The 20219-nt window shown below is 39.3% G+C and overlaps 1 protein-coding gene and 1 long non-coding RNA gene across 19 annotated transcripts in view; one reads left to right on the forward strand and one right to left on the reverse strand.

Annotated features, from left to right (window-relative positions):
• Positions 1-20219, forward strand: part of Ehbp1 (EH domain binding protein 1) — a 246186-nt gene that overhangs the window by 59539 nt on the left and 166428 nt on the right. The window lies entirely within an intron of this gene.
• Positions 4565-9491, reverse strand: LOC110539934 (uncharacterized). Its single transcript, XR_002475912.2, has 3 exons — positions 9344-9491; positions 7818-7995; positions 4565-4984 (listed from the first exon to the last, which is right to left on the reverse strand). It is a non-coding gene; the product is annotated as an uncharacterized LOC110539934 (long non-coding RNA).

A 20219-nucleotide genomic window follows, 5' to 3' on the forward strand; every position in this document is an offset into this window, starting at 1 on the left:
TGTATTATTGAGAAATGATTTTGTTTTACTTTTACATGCTGTGTACTTACTTCCGCAGTACTGCCAACAGCTTTGACTTCTAAATGAAACCTGCATTTTAATGGACGCCTACTAGGTCATGCTGGTTCAGTACCTTCGCCGCTCACGCAGGCCTGAAGGGATGCTGTAGCCCTCTAGAGCATTTGTACGCTTTTGCCAGGAAAGGTTTCAGGATGTACAGTGGAGAGACAGCAACATAAATGTGTGTGTTGTGTGTGTGTGTTGTGTGAGTTTGTGTTGTGTATACGTGTGTGATGTGAATGTGTCCAAGTATATGGTGTGTGTGTGTGTGCGTGTGTGTGCGTGTGTGTGCGTGTGTGCGTGTGTTGAGGAAAACCTCGGCTTTAGAAAATTGCTTCACTGGTTTCTACAATTACATTTGATATTTTAGTTTAAATACTACTATGAAAGTTGGTAGTTGTAGGTTCCAAGCGTTTTTAAATGTGGCTGCCTCGACCACGCACCGTCCTTCCACTGCTGTGTGCCTTCTCCTTGGGGCTGGGTGCGGCAAGGACAGGCGCTGTTTCAGATGTGTGCTACCTTCTGGTGTTCACAGAGTGACCTGGACTTTGCTCTTAACCCTGCATGACCATTTGAGAAGATAGCCGCCAGGTTCAAGACTGCCCTCACCTTTTAACCATGCCTCCTGGTTGCACACAGAGTGCCAACGCATACATCTTCCAGCCCACTGCCCCGGCAGCCTCAGAGCCAATGCCAAATACAGTGTTCCAGCCGGGTGCCTTTCGGCACACACAGAACTGCTCAGTGGCCAACTTCACCCTACCACCCACACTAAATCTGAAACCTCGTGATGCTGTCATAGATGCCTGCAGGGTAGCCCTCCTGCAATTTTTAAGAAACACAAGACTGTTAAAGCTACTGGGAAAAAAATTTCTCTCTGTTGCCAGGTACCCGAGCCTTATTTGTTTCCTGAGTACCTTTTGTGTGCTGTGTGATGTCAGTGAACATAGTTGAGTTGGAAAAGTGTTTTATACTCTGTCTTCCTGCACCTTCCTAGAATTCAAGAAGGCTAGTCTGGGAACAGGACCCAGCTGACTATTTCTATTTTTACTGAAGGAACAGGGTTTATCATTGATAACTGACCTTTACCCCTGCAATGTCTTGAGACATTGAATTAAGTGAGGAAACTGCTTCTTGGCTTGGTTTGTATTGGTGGAAGAAAACAAGCAGAGTACTTTATCAGTTTGTTAAAAATGCCCAAGCGGAGTTCAAGGACAGTTTGTAGCACAAAGGTGTTTTGTTGGTTTTACTTTTAAAATAATGTATGGGTGTTTGGATGCTTTTTGAAAAAAAACAAAACAAAAAAAAAACAACACACTTTGAAACAAAATTAGATTTCAGCAATAGCCAGTTTCATCTTGATAAATTATTTCTCCCTTAGAAGTTTGTCTTTGTATGTTATGTGTTTGCATGTGCGTGTGTGCATGTACCATGGTGCATGTGTAGAGGTAAGATGACAAAGTCTGTTCTCTTTTCTCCACTTCGGGGCCTGGGATCCAACTTAGGTTTCAGGCCTTATGCACTGAGCCAACTCCTCCCCCTTTTAAAGTGGCATTTATTAGTCATGTGCGTGTTGGTAGCATGTTTTAACAGTAAAACTTAAAGTTTTATAATCTTACAATGTAGTGTTAGTCTATCTAAGTATTAAGTTTAATTAAAAGAAGTAAGTGTCCCTCTTTACACACACTTGAGTTGGGCTATGGTTTTAGTGATCACACACTTCACATGCTGTGGTTTCTACATGTGGCGAGGTGTAACATGTTTCACTTTGAGTCTTGTTGCTTGTGTCTGTTTCAGTTTAACAGCTCCATTAACTATCTGTGAATGAGGAATAGTGAAATGTCTCCTTTTATAGACGTGTCTGTGCCGTTCCCAGGCGAGCACAGCGACGCAGTGGCCTGCCGTGGCTTATCTGGCAGGCATCGCTCGGAGACGGCCGTGCGCTGCAGACAATGTTGGGTGGCCCCTATTGTCTCCCTGAAGGTGTAACTTACCATGTGCTGTGCTGTAGTTTTAGAACCTGCACATGGGTTTCTGCAGACAATGTTGGGTGGCCCCTATTGTCTCCCTGAAGGTGTAACTTACCATGTGCTGTGCTGTAGTTTTAGAACCTGCACATGGGTTTCTGCATAAGAGTCATGTGACAATGTGAGCTTAAATGGGGCTTAGAAATCAGTAAGTTCTCTCTCATTTTTCAGTAAAGAAACCAAGGTGTTAAGATCTAGAAGCAGCCCAACAGTCACTCATTCCTTTGTTCCTACTCTGAGATTCTGGCCAACAACTTCAAATATTCTCATATACTTCATAATCTGATTGTAGATATTTGCTTTTATATCTCTTTAAATATAACATAATTCAACTAAGTTAGAAAACTGGAATTTGAAAATTTGTTTGAAGACAAAGGTGTTTTATAGTGAAAGATTTTTACATAAAGATCAATTTTACTAAGGTAAGTTATTTGATAGTATTTTAACAAAATATTACAAGCTTAAGAATTGAGCAGCAACCCTGGGTTACCCGTTTGAGCCCAGTGTACAAGACCAGCTGTGTATTTTAGGCACACACTAGCATTAAAACCTCAATCATAAGTTAGGCTAAAATTTTTGGGACATCAGTCTATGGAATCATGCTATAATTTATTTTCATTTTAAAATTATAAGATTGAATGTTTTAATCTTATAACTGTGTGAAAACATTTAACAAGTAGCTTATGAAGTCATTTGTTAGGCCAACAATGTTGTTAGTTTTAATTAAAATTTCTAAGGATAAATTTTTAATGAATTTTTGCATTGCTAGATGGCCATCTTAAGTTTTGATAATTGAAATATATGTTTATGTTTATGATATATTAAAAATGAAAAATGGAAATATTTAGTCAAGAATCTTCTTTAAATAATATTTTGGTGCTTGTTTAAATATGTACGGCAAGCACTACCTTAAAATAGGGTTATTTCAGTGTCAGATTGTAAATTTCTGTCTCAGAATTCAAAAAAAGAACCTGTAGGCGTACTTTGCACACACTCGTTAGAGTTTGTGCTGGGCGTTTGCTTCAGGGTCTCTGATGGCTACACTGTCCTAACCTTATCACAGTCTGTCTGCAGCAGTGGGCACTTTTGTCTCCTGTTGGCTCAGTTGGATTGCAGTTTACATACTCAGTGTTTTGGTTCTCTGCATCTCCGTTTAAAGTATGTCAGCTGGTACAGTCATTTAAGTACTGCACATGCCGCTGCCTGAGCCAGCTTAAAGAATAGGACATGCATTTCCAGTTCTGTGAGTTACAGAATGACTGCATCTTAACAGGAGATTTGCTTGTGAAAAACCAGTAAAATCAACCAGTGATTTCTACCCTCTTCTCTTGCATTTGCTTATTTTAGTGACATAGCTCTTATATATAATTGTGCACTCTGTGCTTTAAAAATGAGTTTGTCACTTACTAGTGTCATATACTTGTGAGTTTTCTTTTAACTTGACTTGATTTAATCTTCTGTGTGAAAGTTTTGTGTCTCCCTGCTAATTTGAAGCGGTTGTGTAAGTGTTAAAAGTATTTTTGTCAGTTTACAAACTGCAGCAACATATTATGCACTTATAAACATCTAAGAAGTGTCCAGTTTCATTCCTAGTAAACTTAAAGTGACATGTGTATGCTCTGCTACCTATAGCATTCTTAGTTTTTAATGCCTCAGTAATGTATTTGTTGTGACAGAATCTGTGAATCATGTTTGCAAGAAATAATGTACAAATAAAATTGATAACTCTTTGTTATATAACCAACTTAATGTCATAGGACCAACTTAATCAAAAGGGAAATTATTCTTATCATATTAATAAAAAGTGACTTGTTTTACTTTAGAATTGTCCTTTTTGTTTGAACATGTACATGTATGGGTTTTAGGTTGCTGTTTGGTCACATTTACAGAAATTCACAGTGAGCATCATTCTCCCAATTTTAAAATATGCATCATGTCTGTCCTTTTCAGACTTTTACATAAGTGTTTATAGAAGGAATGTTTTCTCCTAAGTGTAAAAGTGTTTATTAAACTTTTCATAGTGGCTGAGTGCTTCTCAGGCACTGGCGAGTTGTTTCACCAGTTTGAGCTGTGAGAGGGCCTTCATTTCTGCTGTGGTGGCTCTGGGGTTATCACACCAGTGATAGCTTGCCTCAGTGAAAGTCTATCGGGCTTCAGATTATTAGACAAAACCAATCCTTCACTGAGGCTTTCGCAGTGGTCTTGTTCATTCAAGGATAGTTCTTGTGGCAAGGTTCAGAGTTGAGTTTAGAGGCAGGTTTCAATGCAGACATGTCAACAAGTATATCATATAAAATGAAAGTGATGACTAGGGGGTGTGACAAAAATGAAATAAAGTTAGCGGGAACCACCTGAAATTGCTCAATTTAATTTGGTAGGGAGGCTGAGAAGAAAGAGTCCTAAAGTGGCAGCGATACTCTGTAAATAGTGACTCTGTGTTACATATGAACCACTAACAAAAGGCGGGTACAAAAGGCTGGATTGGCTTGTTTGTTTTTTTATTTTCCGTTGGGAGGAAAAAGTAGGAGAGGTGTGTAATTTAGGTCTGATAGAAAAGAAGTGGGGGCTGCCAAACATGTTAGGAAGGAGGGAGATGGGGGAAATGAGAGTCTGCGTTTTTAGAGGAAGTGCTGTGAGCGCTAGGTTGAAGTCTCGCTTAAAGCTTCATAAAGCTCATTTGCCATCAGTATCTCTTGTTCCTGCTCTACACCCAGCGTCCCTCCTTCATCCAGTTCTTTCTTTGGAAGTTGCGTTCATTAGCAGTCTAGGGGAAATGGAGATCTGAGCACGCACTTCAGACCCCAGCCCTCTTCTCTGTCCTTTCAGTTGGTGGGTTCTAGAGTAGTCACAGCATTTCTTCTCCATACTTTATTTTTCTTTACTTTGTGCTGGTGGACCTGATGAGTGAAAAATTTCAAGTCAGTCACAGTGTGGCTTAAATCAGATTATTGGTTTTGACCGACTTTAACTTGTAAATCAAGCAGGAATTGCAAGAATCTAAATTGCCCTAACTATTATTTCTTGATGGACAGACAAACTAATTTAATTTATAAAATGACTTTATAACAATCATGAAAGGATGGATAGTATTGACATTTCTCTATGACTGTGCAATATAACAGACTTCCAAGGAAATGCTGATAAAATGTGAATTTGAAATGTAAATTCTCAGTGGCTGTGTGGCTGGCTAAGTATATCTGTTTAGATATCCTAAGCTTGGGAGAGCTCTTTCTGTAGTATAACTACTTTTTTACACTATAGGTTCTTATTTTTTAAAGGTCCTTGCATATTTAAATATTTTTAAATTGTTACTATTTTTGCCATAGTTAAATTAATATGAAATCTTTTTAAACCCTCTTTATCATTCTACCAAAATTTTACTTTGTCATTTTATTAACATAGATAAATCCATAAAGCCTGTTTTGGATAAGCATATTTTCATAGTTTCTGAGTGGAATAACTCTTCACTTTCCACTGAAATGGTTTTGTTTGTGAGCCTAAACATGAATAAACTCTTTTTTTAAAACCATATGTGTATTTAAATAAGCAACACTTCATATCTTTTCCATATAGGGTGAAATATTTCCTTAACACTAACACAACCCTAGTCACTTCTGCCAAAGCAAACAGAAGAATGAATGCTTTATTAATCATCCGTAACTAACGTGTATACACAGAGAAGAAAATCAGATCTGTTTTTGACAAGAACCTTTTGATGGAATTAGTAAAAGAAAAAAGAGAGAGAGCTGCCTCCTCTCTCCTGAAGAAGGACTTTCAGCATGGGTCAAGCTCTTGTCATCTGTGACCTTAAAGGCTACATCTTTATTTTTACTGCTGCACACAAATGGCAACAAGTCAGAACTACGAAGAACTTCAAATAAAAGCAGCATTCTCCTGCCTCTGCTCTTGCTTGCTACCTCAGCCCTGCTCCATTGAGGCCTAGCTTTTCTTACCTTCTCCATTCCAGTTCTGGTGGTTTCTTTCTTTGTTCTAACTCTACATAATATATATTTAGTGATTTAGTAACTTCAGATAACAGTCATTGACTTTCTGATTCAGGTTGCGCATGCCTGCCTGGAAGCATTTCAGAACTAAAAAGTAGTTCAAAAGTAGGTGTTCTCTGAGGATTGCTTTAACCCACCTCCTTTCTTGGTAAGATTCCTCCAGGGTTCAGTACTGGTCCATTGCTGCGCTCATCATTGCCCTAGCCCAGCCTCACCGGCATCCGGTACTCACCCTCGACACCTACTCTCTGATTTCTTAGCAAATTTTCCCTCATTAAAGTCTACTTTATGCGGATATTTTGATGCTTCTTCAATTATTAAAGTTTGAATTAGTATGGAATCAGACTAGAGAAACTTTGTATTTTTTTTTTCTTTAAAATGTAAAAAAAAAAAAAATCATGTAAAAATATTAGTTGGATATAGTGGCACAGGCTGTGATAGTCCTAGCTCTTGAGAGGTTCTGGTACTAGGTTTGTGACTTTGAGAGCAGCCTGGACTACCTACAGGGCTCTGGAAGAGGACAGACAACATCAACCAAAACAAACATTTATAGGCGCAAGTAATTGCTTTTATTTTGCGTAGTTTTTTGGTTTTTCAGCAGTCTTTGATAAAAAGTAGATTTCTTACCCTTCTTTTATGGGTAGTTGCTTGGCACAAGAATTTTGACTTTAAAAAGCCAAAAGAATAGACAAATAGAACAGATTGATTTTATGTACTAATATATTTACCCTTTTCTTGAAGGACCAATACATTAAAAGGAATGTAACAGAAATGAGTTACGTTACATGTGTCTTTTCTGCCCTTCTGCCCCTTCTTGGCTCATGTGGTCCTGCCTCCTCTCTTCTCACCATACCGCTTCAATGTAATTCATCCCTCCAGCCATCTTTTCCGAGGAGATAATCTCAATTTAAAATGGTAATCAGGATAAAAATGGAACTCGGCATTTAATTTTAGAATGAACCGTTTACTAGAATATATCAATTACTTCAGAGATTCCTGTACTGATTTTAGTCCATTTTAAACAGCTTGTTTGGGGCTCTGCCTGGAAATAATCATGAACTATATGACTGCCTAAACCTAAGTCTTTCTTCTCAGCATTTTCTGAATAAGGTTTGTTAACTTCTGCTACTCTGTAATGTCCTGTATCTGTAGTTAGGTTAGAATGCCCATTTTCACAGCGGGCATATTAGATTGTGGGTTACAAAAATCTCTAGGTATTCCAGAGCGCAAAAGGCTTTGCCTTTTGAGGAAGCCCAACTGTACTCTGATGAACCAATGTCTCCCTTAGTGTAGTTAGTAGGATTTCCTGTTTTTCTGCCCAGTCAACTAAAAACTAAACACGCTTGTGTGTTTGCTTCCTTACCCAGTCAGTCTTTATAGGAGCTCAGGTTTCCTCCCTGTACCAGTAACTTTCTCTTCATGGAATACTTATTTTCGTGTCGTTGTGCTACTTTTCAAAGGGATCAATATCATTCCTGCTTTTAAATGGTGTAAAAATACAGTTTTCTTTTTGTCACAGTCTGTATGCTATTATTAAATTATTAACATTTTAGTCAGTAAAATGATTAAGGCTTTATCATTAAAATTATGTGGCCATAGAACATTCACTTCTATATTTTTTTTCACGTGTAGGGTATTTTTTTAAACCTTTTAAAATAAGATAAATGAAGTAAGTCTAAGCAACAAAATAAGAATTGTTCCAAGAAATATTTAAGCCCACACCTACTTGGTGTCCCAGAAATTTGAAGCTCTTTTAACAAGCATGGCAGCCGATGCGGTGAAATCTGAAGCTGCCCTGGAATCCCCTGCTGCAGCCGTGGACTGAAAATGGTCTGGCACCAGGGGGAGGTGGTAAGTGGGGCTCGGGGACCAGAACCTGCAGAAGGCGGCGAGCTGCTGCCATGCTAAGGAAGACATAGATTATCTTAGTGTTAGCTTTCAAGTTTATTATAAACTGGAATTTGTCTTAAGATTCTTGAGTATCACTAAGCCATCGATATTAAAACAGGAAAACAAAAGTTCTATTTAAATTTTTTGTTATTAGTCTTAAAATTTTATTTTTATATTTTCAAAGAATGCCCTTATTTTAGAAATTAATTTAGAAATTGGAAATTTAATTGAAAAAGTAGTATGTGGCCATTGTTTTACTTTAAAAAGTTAATGCAAAGGAGTAAAGTAATTCTTTCTCCCGATTTTGCTCTTTTTCCTCAGGGAACTTGTTAGGCTCCCTGTGTCTGTCTTCAGAAATCTGTGTTATCTTTTCATACACAGGGTAGAGTAATGTACCTTTTATTCGGTTTGCCACGTACAGAACATACTCATTTATCATGTACAGTGATAATTTTTAAATATACTGGAGCACACTATAAAAGTTTTATTGTCTTATTTTTCCCATATAAAACTTACAGTTTATTAGGGTTTTAAAATATAGGTTAAACCTTAAATGAGTTTATTTGGAGTCCAGTGCAACCCCACACAGCTGACTCTGTGCTGTGGGCCGTCTTCAAGCACTTTCACGTACCTTCGTGAACACCTCCTTCCTTGACTTCTCATGTACCTTTCTCTCTCCACCCTCCCTCTCCTTTCCCCGCACCCTGTCTCTCTCTCTCACTCTTGGTTGTGAAGAACAGGGCAAGAGACAGGTCTTTTCCTTTCTCTTGTACGTTTCCCTTCTCCAGAAACAAAATCACCTTAAAAAAATGTAAGGGATAGAGACACACAGTGTTCGCCTTCCCGACGTCATGCCAGACTCTGTATCCTGTGAGAATCGTCCTGTTCTCGTTTTTTAAAAAGCCAAACACAAACAGACATTTAGAAAACCTAACTCAGAATTTTTTTTTGTCTCTACATCACGAACTTGACTGCTAAACTATGAACACACCAACATCAAATACAGTCTTCTGTTTATTTTCAAAAGAGGTGCTTAACCCTGCTTACAGCTTTTGACTCTGAGCAGTGTGTAGCTGTGCTGTCAAATCGTTTTTGCGTGCAGTAACCTGGTAGTAGTTGTTACTGCTTGAATTACAATCTGAGCACCAATAGCATACTGGGCACCACACCAGATACATCCCAGCCCCACAGGCACAATATGATTGACAGCTATTCTCAGAGAATGGGAGCAGTTGTATAACAGGAAAAGAAACTGGCTTGGAATTTTTATCATCATTTACCTTGAAGTAACTTGCTAGATAATGTCCTCCAAGTCAAATCTGAGGCTTTAGCTTTCAAAAATAGGACCTTTAAGTTACTTACCTCTATGAATAAACTAAAGCACACCTTGCGTTGCTCCTCTGCGTCGGTCTGTGAAGGGGCGTGTTGACTTCCTTCAGCAGAGCCCCTGCCTGTTAATAGTGAATAGAGGACAGGAAATGAACTTTGACCTCCACCTACCTAAAACCCGGCCAAAGGACAACGGCAGAACTGCCAGTGAAAACAGGAGGAGGACTAAAGATAGAGTTTTAACCAACAGATAAGCCTTGATGAGCTCATAGGCTATTTATTTATTTATTTATTTATTTTACTGTCAGAACAACTTTCTTCAGAGGTTTGGGGAAAGGCTGGAGAAGTCCACGCTGTCTGCAGTCCTCTGCAGGGAAGATCTTAAGAGGGTCCCCGGCACTAAGAGCCATTTTTGTTTTTTATTAATTATAGTTTATTCACTTTGTAAATTTAAACTGATAGCAATAGCAGTACTCCGACAAGATGTCACTGTGGGTCCAGCCAGTTGTTATTCTAGTACCAGAGCCAATGATGAGAATGTTCTTACAAACAAGAAAAACTAGACGGGGTCATTTAGCTTCATATTGCTCTTACACCAAATGACGTACAACAGAGATTTTTTTTTTTCTTTCTACTAAGGATGTCAGGACTCTGGAAATAGGGAGATATATAAGGGAATTGAAGGTAAACTCTGGGGCTTATCACATAGCTCTGTGTTTCAGTGTTAACTCTAAGCATCCGGTTCAGATCCCTCACAACTGCCTCTAACTTCTTCTGTCTCTGTGCGGACCCTCATGCGTGTGGGTACACATGCACACGCACACACACACATGCGCGCACACACACACACACGCACATGCACACACACACACTCAAGAATTATAGCATGACATTTAGAAGGTAATCTTTGTTCCATTGAAAACTAATTATCAGGAAACCCTCAACTCTTCGCTGTCTGCACATGTCAGGTGCGGTCAATGTCCACCTCTTCAGAGACGTTTAGATGCCAGTAGTTGTGACATTTAAGAGCGCGAGGGCCTGGATATTTCCTTAGCAGTGTGACCCTGGAAAAGCCAGCAAGGTATCTGTACCTTATCTCTACTGTGGTGACGAAAGCATGCCTACTTCATAGAAGTGTCTCTTAACACGCTCTTAAAGACTGCCTGGCATGATAACTTACTGTTGTAGTTAGTTGTGCTACTTTTTTATGTTACTTAAGTATCAGAGTTAAGAAATTCATGGAATAAACACTGTTTACTGCCCATATAGAAAACAGTTCAGAGAGTTCTGTTATCTGTGAATAACAGTGGTTAGATTGTACAAGTCTGTTTTCTTCCTGGTGCTGGGGACTGAACCTAGGCCTTTCTCATGCTAAGCATGCACTCTTGCTCTCTTCCACTTACCCACACCCTGACAGATTTTACCACTATTCAAAGGTGCTATGTAGTAGATACTGTATAAAGCTCACTGTGCATAATCCTCGTTGAAAAAAACATAGATTACTTAATTCATCCGATTGTGATTTAATTTGCTCTTTATAGCACCCCTTTTTATTTGCACAGTATGTTAGAGATTTATATTGTAGCTGAATAGCGTGGTTCAGTTTTAGGTTTAAATGGTTAATCGTGCCTTTTTAACTGTAGAAAGTTTAAGGTATTTTTATCACCCTGGAGCTGAAAAACACTGAGAAATCAGGCTGTACCTGAAACATCACAGAAAATGATGGCAATTATCTGTATGATTTTTTTTTTTTTTTGAAGAAGAAGATCCTACAAGTTGCCCTGAAGCAAATTCAATCCTATCAAAAATATTTCAGTGTGTAATTATACTGAAGCTATGAAATTGGAGCAACAGTATGGAGATCCGGGCGCCTCTTTATCTTTACCATTCATGCCTTTAAGTCACCTGTGGACAAAAAACAGTCCTTTAAAGGAAGCACTGAGTCGGTTGGTTCAAAGGCAAGCAAATCTTTGTGAAAGGTGTGTGACATGGCACCACAGTCTGAAAGGTCAGGAAACACCATACACCCTAAATTCCTGAGCAGTTTTGAAGGTGGCTCTACAAGCTGCTAAGTAAGCTGGCTACCCAAAGGAAAAGCAAAGTGTCTGTAGGGTTGCCCTGTCTTCCTTAGAAACATTCCGCTCAGGCCCTGTGCCAACCGCATTAAAAGCACTCACATGGCAGGTAGAATGCAAAGGAGCTATGCCAACTCCTAATGGTGAAGAGTGCTATCTGAAACCTGGAAACAGTCAGATGTGGAGTTTTTATGCTAGTCACATACAGCCGTATTTGGGTCTTTCTCTTATTCTTTACTTCTTTGTGCAGACTGGATGTTCCTTTTCCTTTTTGTGGTTGACAGCAATAGAAATGCTTGTATTTCGTTTTGTCTATATGTGGTAATTCTTCTGTCTAGATTGTTCTCATATAGCCAGGCATTCTTAAAAAGGGTAATTTGCCAGCTGGGCGTTGTGGCTCGTAGCTGTAATCCTCGCTGTAAGGAGTCTGAGGGTAGAAGGAGTACTGTGAGTTTGGACCAGCCTGTGCTACTTGGTAAGTTCAGGTGGTTTAGCTACAGTGTGAGACCCCCATCTCACACATAATTTTATGTATGTGATATGTCTAGGGCAATTGATAATCCAGCTTTCTCCCCCTTAATAGTTCTTTAATATTTATAACACAGAATCTATAGTGACTGTTAAATGAATGTCAGTAGTGTAACTGTTTTTAATAGTACTCGCTGTATAGGACATTAATATCCAGAATCACACTCTTAGGATTTGCAGCTTAAGAAATGATCAAGGCTAATGTTTCGTGGTTTATCCTAACAGCTATGCGGAGAGAGTAGCTGCATCACTGGGGGCACTATTGTATGTCATCACAACTTGTAGGTTTGCTCTTTGATTTTGACAAATAGTTTCTCACTGAAATACTTAGGTCATCTCTAAGAAGAATGATGAGGTTCTGCCACACACGGAGTTCTGGGCACACATCATTGGTGTGCAGCCACCAGGCAGTTTAACATAAGCTGTGCATCAGGCCTTTGAGGGAGATTTTGAACTCGCCTTCACTTCAGGCGCTCCTGCTATCCCCTTGCACAAAAAGCTCAATAGAAGTAGGTTAGATATACAGTAATTACAGTGCAGTACCGGCTACTGTTCTAGTAAGCATCAGCCGAACAAGCGTTCTCAAATCTGTCAAGGAGTCAGTCCTGATGCTGCCATGGAGAGCAAAAGCTGTTGGAGTTTTATATCATGCTTACTTGATGGTGGAGCATAACTTTAAAATTCTTTGCTATTTTAGTTTAAACAACAGAAGTTCTTTTTGTAACATTCATCTTATATTATGATTAGTCAGTAAGCTATTTATCTTGCCAATGAATTCCCCTTTTGATCCTCATGATGATTGACAGTGCCTCAAGTGTTGATAACAATATGGATTTTTTTAAAAAAAAAAAGTGTGTCTCCATAGGATAGCTGTTTGATGTGGTACTCTTTCCACATCATTGCTCCGTAGGGAGAAACGACGTCATGCCATCTATCCCCACGTGTGTGAGTGTACAGTATTGCTTATTGCTGATTATCTGAAATGGCGGGTAATCATTGCAGTCTTTTAGGTGATTAGGTAGCCAATTTTGTTCCATAATACACGATTAATCTAATTCATATACACAAGACCAGCTCAAACTTGCTGGTGTAGTTTTCTTTCAGAGTTTGACAGTTTCACTTATGGTCTCCATTGCATCCATTATCCTGCAAATGTCACAACTTCATTTTTTTTTAAATGGTGAATAAAATTCTATTATATATATACATGTATATATAATTTATATAAACATAATAAATTTATGTATAAATTTAAATACGTATTGGTCATTGGTATTTCTTTTGAGAACTGTATTTCTTGTATTCGCTCATTTATTGATCACTGATTTAGCTTTTTTGGTCTTTATTATTTCTGTTTTTAATATATTTGTTATTAGTTCCTTAACTAATATATAGTAGGCAAAGATTCTTTCCTTCATTCTCTAGGCTATCTCTTCACTCTGATTCTTTCCTTTTTTGTGTAAATGCTTTTAAATTTAATTTGATCCCATTTGTCAGTTTTGGGAGTAGTTTCCTTTGCTCTTGGAATCTTCTTGTCTCTGCCTCTGCATTGATGTGTTTCCCCTGTTTTTCTCTAGCATTTTGAAAGTTTCAGGTTTACATTCAGGTCTTTGTTTCATTTTAAGTGAATTTTATACAGAGTCAGAAATAGAGATCTAGCTTTGTTCTTCTGCAGGTCAACACCATTTGCTGAAGAGCTTCAATGACTAATCTTTTAAATGTTTTTTATTCGTGTGTGTGTGTGTTTGTATGTGTGCCCATCTGGACATTTGTGTAGAAGTCAGAGGACAACTTGGGAAAGTTACTTCTCCCTTTCTACCACGTGAGTTTCTGGGGTCTAAGTCAAGTCTTGAGAAAAGCCGAGCACAGACATGCATCCCAGGAGGCCTAGTGCAGAAGGGAAACCCCAGTAGACCTCTGTGTCTTGCTGATTTTCCGGTCTAATCTCTGAGCTCCAGGTCAGGGAGCGGATCTCGTTTCAAAAGCTAAAGAGAAGCTAAGCTGAGGAAGACACTCAGTGTTGGCCTCTGGCTTCTACCACACATGTACACATTTGCGTGCCCATGTGCACTTGCATGAACACACACGAATACAGTGGAGTAGAAAGAGTGTTTAATAAGGGCGGGAGGGGGCACAGTGGGAGATAAGTGATGGGAAGATGGTGCTTGAGTAGGTGGCCTGAGACATCAGGTAAACTCCTGGAACCTTAGAGTTCTTGTTCTATAAATAGTGCTTACAAAAACTAGAGAAAAATATATCAAAACTGTCATGGTTTTACTGAGCTAGTAAGTTTGAATGTTTCCTTTTTGTACTTTGTAGTTACAGTTTTCTGTAGTGAATTTTATGCAGTCAAAAGTATATGTAAAGCATGATTACTCTCCTAGAATCCTAGAAAATGAGACGTAGGTATGTATGAGACTAGAGAAAGCAAAACAAGGCCAGATGCTGAGGTCAGTTTAGGAAGGAGAGGCAGTAGAGACAGAAGAATCTAAAAAGATTCTAGAAAGATTTAGCAGTTAGAATCAGCTTAGTTTTGTGAGTTGTGGGATCAAGAGACTATGATTTGGTGAGCTGAAAAATAAAAGGAAAGAATCACTTAAGGATAGAGATGAACCCAGTTTGGCTGTATTGTATTTATGAAAACAATTTGAGTTCTTGAGTGCTTAGATGTGGAGCTTAGAAATAGTTCTGTTATGGAGACCTAGAGCCTATGTTTTTTTCAGTCCAGGCCATAAAATCTTGAAGAACCAATTCTTTTTTAAAACTTGAGGTCACTTTATTTCTCCTACTACATGTAATGAAGACTTACATTTAAGATCTGCTAATTTATTTCATAAGATTAATGAGTTCATGTGGTGGTGCATGGAACTTTTGTTGTTTTCATAGCTTCACAGGGGAGGAGGTTGGTAGAAGCTGTCCAGCAGCCATTCTGGAGAAGAGCTGACACTAGGGTTTTTTATCCTTCAAATTTGGACACCCTACAACCTGTTTTAGACCTCTGACTAGACACTTTAACTTGTATTTTATGGGTACCTGGAGTTTCCCTTTGGTAAGATGAGGTTTTTATTTAGACATTTTTCTTTTAGAAGAAAGCTAGAATGCTTGCAGAGGGTGGAGGAAGGAAGGGATTGGGACGGGAGGAGGGAGGGAACGAACCACAGGGGGGATACAAAGTGAATAAAGTGTAATTAATAAAGAATAAAAAAAAGAAAGAAAGCTAGATTTGATTTTAAAATTGGTATAGTTTTTTAAATTAATGTTTATGAGTATGTATCTTGTCCGGAGTTTTTAATGTTGATTCTTCCTGTTGATACTTTGCTGCTAACATCTCTTCCACCCGAGCATCTAACTTGGTTATTTTAGCTGATATGGTTTCTAATTAAGTCTTTGTGGTTGAGAGAGCTTTCTGTAGCATGTCTACTTTAGCATTTAATTGCTCCATGAATTCCAAATTAAATTCTATAGTGCTTCATTTTGCTCTGCTGGTGAAGCAGAGATCAGCATGGCCTGAGAAATGCTCTTCTGTGACAGTTTGAGAGACCAACATCACAGTTTTGAAAGTCAGAACTGTTGCCCTTCTAGATTAACTATATCATTTCAGCATAAAGTTTAAAACATCATCACAGAGGTAAATAAAAGAATACTAGACACATCATAATCTTTCAGTAACTTTCTAAGATGTGACAGTTTTTTACCTGGATATTCAGTATACCAAATAATTTTGTTTTAGTAAACAGTGACTTGAGTTTTTAGGTGGTATTTGAATGGCAAGTACCAAAACAGTTCTCTACTTAACCAGTACATTGTAAGACGTTCGTGTATTAGAGTGGCAGAATGGATTAAGAACCTGCTAGTATGTCTTCAAATTCTACATTAACTCATTTGACAGTTTTGGTTTTTTTAAGTGAGTTATGAGAGCGTTTGTGAGTTCTGCTTCTACGTTCATAGCATCCATTTTCTCCACAGAGTGCTTCGGCGTTGTTCTTACGGGGATATCGATTGCTTACCATTCTCACTTCAACGCTCACCTATGTGAGGCAGATACAGGGATTCCTATCTTGTCTAGTTTATCTTATATCTTTTTCTTCTACCTGTTGGGGACCTATCTGGCTTGAACAAACTTCTGTCTAGCTTTACAAATGGAAGTAGGTTACAGACTGTAAGCCATTATCAAGTGCCTTCATGAACAGTGGGCACCTTAAAGATAAGTGAAAAAAAAATCTTGAACAGAGGAAAGTAAAAATATAAAGGTAATTCAAAGCATTTGTAATAAGAAGTCGTAAGATTATAATTCATTTGTTTATTCAGTAAACATTTTTTGAGCAGTGGCTCTTGAAGTAAGATACAGTAATCAACAAACACACAAACATTAAACTTACAGGGTAGAAAGGGAAGTGTGAAAACAAAATTTGCACATTTAATAGTAAGAACAAAGGAGGGAAAATATAAATAAGATAAAATATGTCTACGGGGGGTGAGGGAGTGGCCGACATTTTACATAAGGATCTCAGGAAAGGACGTGGTCTAGGAGAACTCAGTGAGATATTGATGAGCATTCCTGGGAAGAGATGACGCTTACCTGATGTACTGGAGAGACAGTGAGGAGGCCCAGACAGTGGAGCAGGAAATAGAGTTGAAGAGCAGAGTTGAGGGGCCTGGCCATGCAGGACTTAGCGGTCCTCTAGGGTGGGGTGTACTCTGGGTCAGTGGAGGCACGCGGGTCAATGTGTCGGGACGTGATTTTAGGGGTCTTGTGCTGGTGACGCTTGTAAATAAAGGCAGGGGCAGTAAGGCTGGTTCAGAGTTTCGTTGATTGAGTAGAAGTGACCACAACTTGTGTGAGTACTGGTGTGATCTGGAGCAAGCGTGGGTAATTGGACGGGCTGGGTCATGGAGTGCAGTGGGCTCTGTGTCCCGAGCAGCTCTCCGGTCCTTCTCGTGTACTGCTCGGTTTGTGTGGCTAGAAGATACCCCGACTGCACGTTGGAGTGTGTCTGTTGTTTGGCGTGTCCTCATCATGTAGGAAACAGTCGGGTGCTGCAGGTGAATTTACATAAAAGCAGGGTTACAGATTAACCGCTGCGTAGGAGTGCCGGTTAGGTCGTGCGTAAGGGGCCATGGAACATGTGCGGAAGCGGATCATTGGTTTGCCCATAAAAATTGACTCTACAGTTTGAAGGACTAGAATTAAAACCATATTCTGTGATGTGGTACAATTAAATAGTAATCAGTTTTCAAAAATCAGTAGAAAACCCCAGGTAGATTGGAGAAGTCTCTAGACATTTTCAGAGTCAAAGAACCTGTGATGAAAATTAAAATATATTTAGCCAGAGTGTTGTTGGTTATTAATATTTATTATTGGTTTATCTTTTAGTTAAGCAGAGGTTATTCCTAAACCAGCTGTCTACCCAAATCACCACACAGAGACTAGGATATATTTAGTTAACCTAGAGTACAATGCTGGGCAACGATTACTTCATCCTAAACCTCCAAGCCCGCGCAGTTTCCTCCCATTCAGATTTCCCACATCATACTTGCTTTTAGTCATATCTTAGGTGCAGTTCATCTCTCCTCGTGGTTCCAAGTCCTCTCCTGCTGATCTCTCCTCTCTGGCTCTCCCCACTCACTTCTTTCTCCTCCCCTCTGGACCAGGATGTCCCACCCTATTCTCTCCATTGCCCAGCATTGGGGCTGGTTGTTTTATTGACAACACAGAGAACAAATGGTGGCATGTTTACACAAACTTGAGACAGGTGATGCTTAGAATAAACATCACAATGCAATGTGGATTGAAACCAGAGAGTGGGGTAGACAAATCAGCATGTGAAGGAACGTGGGTAAATTGTATACATTCCGCAAGAACATTAAACCACCAGAGTAACAAAAGTGTCTCAGATAGAGAGTGAGAGAGGTGTGTGTGTGTGTGTGTGTGTGTGTGTGTGGATGTGGGTGGGTGGGTGGGTGGATGTGTGTGTGTGTGTGTGTGTGTGTGTGTGGATGTGGGTGGGTGGGTGGATGTGTGTGTGTGTGGGCAGAGGCAGAGGGTCAACTTCGGGCGTGTTTCTCAGCCTCTCTTCACCTGTGTTTTAGACAAGGTTTCTTATTGGCCTGGAATTTGCCAATTAACTGGACTGGCTGACCCCAGGGATCTGTCTTGTTTTGCCTTGTTGTTGTTGTTGTCGTTTTGTTTTAATGTTCTCTGGGGGATACTGCTGGTTCCTCATGTTTGGACTCTTCACCAGCTGAGCTCTCTACCCGGCCGCAAGAAGTAATACATAGTTTTAAATACTTCATAGGCAGAGGAAGCTGCTCAAATGTACAAAGAAAGGAAGATAAAAATGTTAAAAATGATTAGAAGCTAATGAGATAGAAAATGAATGTTCCTTAGGAAGGATAGCACTAGCAAGAATTATTTAGGAACAAAAGAGAAATAGCACAGATCAGTATTGAAAGTGAATAAATGTAATTTACACATTTTGGAGACTAACATGAGAAAAGGCTATAAATGTTATTTTTAAAGACAGAAGCATTTGATGAAAAAATTGTACTTATTTGTATGAACAAAATTAAAACCTCAAAGCAGTTAACTTAAGGGAAACTTAATTTTACAAAGGGTAGTGTTTAAAAAGAGGAAGTAAACAGTAGACATGATATAGATTAAAAGCCAAAAGCTACTTTTTTAAAGATTGAGAGTGATGCATGAATGGCCCCTTCACTTACATAGTCAACAGTGTCACCTTGAGGGTTCTAGATACCATCAAGAAAAGAGAAAGAAAAATTAAAGTTGGAAAATTAAATAAGTAACTACTTTTTAAGGAGTTAGGATAAAATAGGAATCCCAAAGGAAACATATCCTATGCCATTAATAAAGAGTATTATAAGGATTTCATAGATGCAATATGCTTTTCTGTATGCCAGAAATTGTTCATTCACAAGTGTTAAAGAGTCTGATTTATACCAACAGCAGAAAGTACCGAGGATTCAATCTAGAAAAGTATGTACAGTTCCTGTATAAAATGATAAAACATTGAGACTTTAAAGATTTAAATAAGTGTAGAGCCTGTAATACTTAGCGTAATGAAACTCAGTATTTTGTAAGATCTAACTTAGCCACATTGATCCATAGGTTTAATACAGTTTCAAAAAAAAAAAATCTTAGTTGGGTTTTCCATAGAATTTGAACACTATGCTAAGTGAAGTACAGGAAAAGACACAGTATACAGACCAGGCAGGGACCAGGTCAGTCTGGTTTAGTAGGCACAGAGTTCTGTTTGAGATGATGAGAACGTTCTGGAAGGACGCAGTGGTGAGCGTTTAAACATCGTGCAGGTGGGTCAAGGGTCAATACGGTTTTGTAAAACTCTTCAGAAAAGGCAGGGCCTACGGAAGGGCCTTGGCAGTTGAGAGTATTGGCTGCTTTTCCTGAGACCCTGCTTTTGGTTCCCAGGGCATGCTAGGAGCCTCCCAACCACCTGTAACTCTAGTTCCAAAGGATCTGACGCCCTCCTTGTCTTCCCTGGGCATTGCTAATGGACCACATTTTATGATCTGTTCATCAGCAAAACGTGCTTTACGGCTGCATACATGGTCAGCGACAGCTTTTGACAAGAGCTCTAAACTTTAGTGTACCGGTTGCCGCCGGGAAAGACGGGGAAGAGTACAATTTGAGAGGCGATATGCCGCCTTTAACATGGTAATATGTTCTCTTAAGTGAGGTGGAAGGGAAAGTCATTTCATTTTTTATTTATTGAGTTCTTAAATATTATGCTTTAATGTCTATGACTTATGTTCTATCCTTTAAAATGCTTTTGCCACCGGTTTAATTTTAATAGTTCCTGTATCAATTTTTCTTTTTCTTTCTATCTGCCACTGTTGGGTTTGGCTTGCTGGAAGACCATGAGTTGCTCCTTTTAGACCACTCATAGTTTTAAATTGTGAGTGCTCAGGGCTGCAGTGCACACAGTCTGCTGAGGAGCAGGCTATAAAGTGTTGTCCACACATGCAAAGTAATGCGCATGCAAGACAGAGGAGGGTATCAGATCCTTTGCAACTAGAATTACAGGTGGCTTAGAGCTACCCAGCATGCACTGGGAACCGAATGTGTGCGTGTGTGTGTGTGTGTTTCTTCTCCTGTCTGGGGGCTGTCTCCCAGCAACCTACTAAGAGAATCGTGCCTAGAATGGCTGAAGAGCACTGTTCAGGGATCGAACACCCCGGGAACCGCTTCAGGGAGCCAGATCAGCTTTAATTCCAGAGAACAAAGGCTATGTAGCCCTCGGGGAGTGGATGGGAGCTCCAAGGATAGG

This window comes from Meriones unguiculatus, chromosome 12 (genome assembly GCF_030254825.1).
Source record: "Meriones unguiculatus strain TT.TT164.6M chromosome 12, Bangor_MerUng_6.1, whole genome shotgun sequence".
NCBI lineage: Eukaryota > Metazoa > Chordata > Mammalia > Rodentia > Muridae > Meriones > Meriones unguiculatus.